General features: G+C 37.9%; 1 pseudogene; it reads left to right on the top strand.

Annotated features, from left to right (window-relative positions):
* Positions 1-2,228: 2,228 nt before the first annotated feature.
* On the top strand, positions 2,229-2,709 carry LOC129038548 (large ribosomal subunit protein uL23-like; annotated as a pseudogene).
* Positions 2,710-6,692: the final 3,983 nt, after the last annotated feature.

Here is a 6,692-nt window from a genome sequence, read left to right as displayed (position 1 = left end):
CAAACACATAATGTTTTCTTTCTCTGTGCTTTTCATACATATGGTATACACATGGAGGTTGCTCCTTCTTTACTTCTCTCACTAGCTAATTCCTTTTCACAGTTTGAAACAGCACCAATATAATGTCCCTAACTTATGGGTGTGTGACATTAATCAAATTACTTAAAATTTCTGAGCCGTTATTTTCTTATAAGTGAATGGAGATTATAGTAGTATCTATATTCTGGGCTGGAAGGGAAGATTAAATGAGATATTAAAAGAATTATTAAAAGAGATATTAAAAGAGATATTAAAAAAGAGATATTAAAATGAGCATTAAAAGAGTTTATCAGAGTGTCCAGCATATCATTGTTTGTGTGTTTTCATAGCACTACATAAAGAAATTTCTTTTTAGAACACTGTGACCTTGTTTAAAGAGAAATGATGTCAGAATGCTAAGATCCTAGGATGCCATTTGAAAACTCAGATTCATACCTGTCACTTCAAATGCAAACAACACAATCATTCTTCTCAACCAGCCATTCTGAGCCATTAGACAGAATGCAAATCCTCCAGTCAACTAAGTACTCTCAAGTATTATTATTTCCATATTTTTCCTCTATGAACCTCCTTCCTAATTATTTTCAACACTCCTTTTGAAAACAATGTTTCATTAAAATAAATTTCACATTCCCATATTCCAACAACACTCCCTCTACAATCTTGTCTTACACTAAAATCTTCCTCTTGCCCCAAAGCCTTTTGAAATGATGGGTGTTCATTTTCCCACAATGTGTTTATCAAAACATCACAAAGACAATATTTGCATTCTCCTCTTTCCCCTTTTCTGCGGCTACTTCTAGACCATTGCTTTTCTACATTTAGGAAAGTGAACAAACAGCAAAAAAACTCTTTAAAGTTCTGGACATTTCCTCACAACGTGCTGTGTCTTTTTGGATAGAGTCTGATCTCATCTTTTATGCTTTATCTTTTGTTATCGTTTTTAAAACACTGGTAGCCTTTGTTTCTTTTTGGTGTGTTTCTGCTATTTGCTGTCATCTGCTAGTTTTTCCTCATGGTGAAGTGCTTACTTGAGTGTGTTTGTGATCTGGATTGTGACCTTATCTTCAGAGAATCTTGAGAATGTGTCTTCCTCCAGAGTTGTGTTATTTTTACATAACTATACAATTATCATAAAATTATTATAGAAAGTGGACATTATTACTTCTACAATATTGTTTCACAGTTTTTGGCTTCCAGACCCTACAGAAAGAGTAAATTCAAATCTCAAAATCAAGGGCCGAAGGGAGAAGGCATGGATACAAATAACCAAGGAGATTCATTTCCCATCCTCACCCCAGGACAAAACAGACAAACCTCCATGTCATCCTCTCTGCTGTGTCAGAAAACCATGATTGAAAAATGCCTATCCTGACAGGCAGTTTGTTTCTGATACACCATTTGATTGAGGTTGTATCCCTGGCTTTAGGCAGAAGACTCAGAACTTCTATCTCAACATAACCTAAGGCTGAGTATCCTCTTTCCAAAGGCATGTAAAAGCCAAGTCCTTGGCTACTAAGATTGAAAAATACCCCCAGACAACTGCAAAATAAACTCTGACTGTTCTGGTTTTCATTTTCCTCTTGGTTTCTAACTTCCAGAGATTTTCTTATGTCTACATAGATGTGTGCTTATATGTATGTATGCATTTATGTACATACATATTCTTGCAAGGTCAGTTAGGCATTTAAATGGACATTTGTTATATTGTATCCAGCAATGCAGAAGGGTTTTCAGGTTTTCTAATCTGCCACATTGACAGAAATTGAAGTCTTCTGGTCTATCTCACCTATTTTTTTCTTTATGTTTTTTTCTTACTTCTAGTTTCAGCCTATTCAGAGCTTTGACTTTTCATGGCCCCTGCTAACAGCTACATTCTCTTTTCCACATGAATAACATGCTTCATAGATTTCACTATTGATATGCCCAAGAGAAAGGAAGGTTTGTCCTAGCTAATGACGATTATTTCCTGCTTAAAAAGAGCTTTGCATAGCAGGCCATCATTATAGGCCACTGGTCAGACTGTAGATTGGCTGCCCCAATGTTAGCGACTCACAAGTGGGTTCAATTAGCTATGATCACAACAGTGTGGCCATTCGTCTACAAAATGAATGCTATCTCAGCAGACTCTTCAGTGAGGCAATTCTCTTATATAGTAACTATCATTATGAAAGTAACCATGAGACAAGATGGTGCCAAAAGTGAAGAAGGAAGCTCCTGCCTCTGCAAAGCAGAAGCCAAAGCGAAGGCTTTAAGGGCCAAGAAGGCAGTGTTGAAAGGTGTCCACAGCCACATACACACAAAAAAAGATCGCACGTCACCCACCTTCTGGCGGCCCAAGACACTGCGACTCCAGAGGCAGCCCAAATATCCTCAGAAGAGCACTCCCAGGAGAAACAAGCTTGATCACTATGCTATCATCAAGTTTCTGCTGACCACTGAGTCTGCCATGGAGAAGACAGACGACAACAACACACTTGTGTTCATTGTGGATGCGAAAGCCAACAAGCACCAGATCAAACAGGCTGTGAAGAAGCTCTATGACATTGATGTGGCCGAGGTCAACACCCTGATTCGGCCTGATGGAGAGAAGAAGGCATGTGTTCAACTGGCTCCTGATTACGATGCTTTGGATGTTGCCAACAAAATTGGGATCATCTAAACTGAGTGCAGCTGGTTAATCCTAAACATATGTATATCTTTTCACCATATACATGCCTCTCCGTCAATTTCTGGTTGGACTGAGAAGCCATATACAGGCACTGACGTTGTAACAGGGCTTGGGCCTGTTCTACTTATCCTTTTGAAACACTCACCCAGCCACTCCACCATGCTTGATCACTCCAGAGATCTTTGTGCCTAGAGTTAGTGTCCCAGGAAAACCAGAACTCAGAACTTGCCTCTATGGTTGAGAGTAACAAGAAGTTTTACAAGAACCCCTTCTTTTATCCCTGGAAGAGGCTGTGTGTGAAACCATTGCCCAGAGTTTGAAGGGCATTAGCATACATTTCAGGGGAGTATAGGTTGGCTGGTTTTTGGGTAGCATTTGTCCTCACACACCCATCTACTATGTCCAACTGGTCTGTCTGCTTCCCTCACCCCTTGCCCAGTAAAGGACAAGGACTTCCAAAAAAAAAAAAAGTAACCTACATAGTGAATGAATGACCTACCTAGTGCCTTACCACCTGGAAAACCCAGGAACATTACTTACACACCAAAGATGTGACAGTACGGTAAAGCTGTGTATTCTCTTTCAATCTATTCCAACCTCATCCTTGAAGTTCTTCTTCTGGTCTTTCCCACATACACCCTAGTCTCCTTCCTCTCATTTTCTTTTCAGCTTAGCCAAAGGCTCCCCTGGGTAGAATTTTTCTCACTCCAGTAGGTTCCTACGAATGGTATAATTATGTTGTCTTAAATTCCCAGATCCTAAAGCTTGAAACCATCTCTATAGATGGTCTCTAGATCTCAGAAACCATCTCTACAGAAAAATTGGAAACAGATTGCCATTAGGTGCTAGCTTCTAAGGCCAGATATCAGCATTTTTCAACCACGGTTTTCTGACATATTTGTTCCAACAATTGTGAGATAATTTTAATATTTTGTTATTAAAAATAAATGCATAATACTTATGAGGAATTTGCTTTTATTTCATAATGTCGCTTGCGTCGTGATCATTTGCATTCTGAGTGAAAATTTTAAAATAAAATTATAAGTAATGTATCAGTGAAATCTCTGTAATTGAAAACTACAGACATAAAATTCATTGGAAGGAAATCAGGGAGTGAAGAAGGTTTCAAAATGTATCAAAGGATGAAGAACAGAGTTTCAGAATACGCAGAAAGTAAGTCAGTTCCCAAAGCTCAGAAGCAGGAGCTCCCATAGTTGTCTCCCAGCTGGCAAAGGCTGAAGACCCCACTACCAGGAGGGAGGAAAGCTAACCATTAACATACTGCTTATTCTTCTACTCAAGATTCACATTCAAAAGCAGGGCAACTGATTGGTCTAGATTTGTCCTTGAATAGAAGACATCAAGCCTTTGATTATAGCGATAAGGATGCTGTTTTAAAAAGGAAAATGAATGTTAAGCAGTGAAATAAAATAAAACATGACTGCCTACATAGCAGTTTCAGTAAGCAATGCTTGCCTGCTCTGTTTTCTTTCTTAATGGGAAGAGCAGATGGAGGGTTACAAAACAGTAGGAACCAAGTGTTTTATACAAATTCTAAGCATCCTTTATACAAGCCCTAAGCATCACATTTTTTAGAAAAAGTCAGTGCTTTAAAAAAATTATGTGTGTGATGAAGATAGCTCCTGATTCAAATACAGAAGCAAAACTAACAAGTATAATATATATGCTTCGTAAATATTCTTAAATCAGCGAATGCAAGCCTATCACTTGTTATAAAACAGAAAGGAAAATAAGTTCTCTACTCCCACCTCAACAGCCTCCTTTGTTTACCACTGATTTCTGTGGAGGTTTTCAGGCCCTCCTCTCAGTTTCTTCATGTTCAGTGCTCATTGTGTGTGAGTCATGAAGAGGCTCTCAGAAGCAGGGTTACCAGAGTGGGGCTGGCGTCAGCGATCATTCCTGAAGTGCCAATGGGCATGATGTGCAGACAATTCCAGGCTCTTCCTTACCTTCACAACTTTCGGTAACAGGTGCAGCAAATGAACTCCTGCCACCGTCTTCCTTAAATGCACACAAATAAAGCGTTACCATGTCTTGGATGTGAAGTGCTGCCTACTTCCATGAATCATATTTTGTGTTCATGACTCTGCAACTGGGAATTAGTCATTTAGACTTAATTAGTTTCTTCAAAATAGCAAATGCCTGTGCCAATAATTTAATATCCAGATATAATTTATATAGCCATATAATATCTAGAAAAATGCCAGTTTACGCACTCAACCGATAACAACAAATATATATTTTTTGCACTCTGCCGACAAAACCCCAAATGAACTCCGAGAGTCATGTGTTGAAACTGGCTGCTCTCCTACATTTGTAAGGGCAGTCAGAATTAAGGGCTGACTTTAAGCGATGCTGAATCCAACCAAGTGCTTGACAAGGCCCCATTCAAGGAAAATGCAAACAGAACAAATCATGCTTCAGACAACGTGTGAAGTTGTATTTAAATTTAATAATTTTATCAGATTTTGACTAAATGACAAAATTACATGACAGACTTGTATTTTTTTAGGTACCTAAATCACAACTACTAGAGAAACAAGCATGCCACTAGAAATATAAATAACTCTTTGAATCCGATGCTCAGTTTTTCTACCACAAACACATGCTCAAGTGTGTAGATATGGGTCTCATCCTTAGCTTTATTTTTTATGCATTTAATATTTGCAGAGACAAAAAAAGAGAAAATTTAATGTGTGGACTGTCCCTGAGATATTTCTTAAATTATTTGCAATCCTCACAAGAGTATCATAATCTAATTTGCTGAGGATGAGCAAAGCACATTTAAATTTCCAACTTAACCAACAACAATTTTTGAGTTTCTACTGTGATTTAAGTATATGTAACATCTCCAAAAGTGACTGGAGAATATTTTCTAGACACAAGTGTTTGTTGTTAATTTAATAAACATTCATTTAACATCTACTAATATGGATATAATCACTAAACAAAATAAGCCTCATTACAATTTTTCAAAGTAGGAAATGCATAATTACCAGTTTTGACCATCAGAGTCTCTAATAATTGCTATTTAGTGAATACATGATACAAATATCAATATATGATGATATATGGAGAAATTATTTAATTTAGTGCCTGCTGGGAAGGGCTAGTGACCTAGGTCATAACTTAGCAGGAAATGATGAGCTGGGTTAATCCCAAGGGTTCCCACCCTTGGGAACTTGAATTAAGTAATATAGATCAAGTGAGGCAGTTAATGGTGAATATAAAATTGAAAGGGTATGATAGAAGTGAACAGAGAAATCATGATAGGCCAAATTAAAAGAAGGGTCAAGTTCAAGAAGAATTGGAGAAGGATAAAATAGTTGGCAAAGAAAAGAGATAAAGTACCCAGTCCCAATAGCTATTTTGGGTTTCTAATGGGTTACTGCTCCAATTTCAATGTATGTACTGCCTTGAAGTTTCTTTTGTTCTGTTACATTGCTTGGTACATGGCTTGAGCCTTTTTTCCTTAAAAAACAAACAAACAAACAAAAAAAGAGCCCAACTAAGGTATAGTCTGTACCTATTAATCCTGAGAATGGCTGCATAATGCAGCAGCTGTCTCTCCAAGAATGCTGGGTCTGCAGTTTCTCTGACAATTAAGTGTTCTTTGCATGATCAGCCATCTCCTGCTCTGGTGACAGAAGGTGAAAAGTTAAACCCCTATTGGCACTAATAATCTCTTCCTTTTCAGTTCCTGACGCAAATATCAGACATCTCACTTGAGTAAAAATGGACCCTACAGCCCTTCTGGTGCAATGACTTTACATTTCTCTCTTGGGCAACAGGGCTAGAAAGTATGTCCTGTTAATTACTCTAGGCACTAATATATTTTTTAGTGCTGTGCTATACGCCTAAAATGTAAAGATTAACTAGCCATGGTACTTACCTTCAAGGGGTTCGGGTTCACACTCTAATGGGAAAATTCACATACAGCTAATTGCAGAAGGATATAATA

The sequence above is a fragment of the Pongo pygmaeus genome, chromosome 5, assembly GCF_028885625.2.
Source record: "Pongo pygmaeus isolate AG05252 chromosome 5, NHGRI_mPonPyg2-v2.0_pri, whole genome shotgun sequence".
Taxonomy (NCBI): domain Eukaryota; kingdom Metazoa; phylum Chordata; class Mammalia; order Primates; family Hominidae; genus Pongo; species Pongo pygmaeus.
Note: the sequence above shows the minus strand (reverse complement) of the source record. Positions and strands in the feature narration are given on the sequence as shown.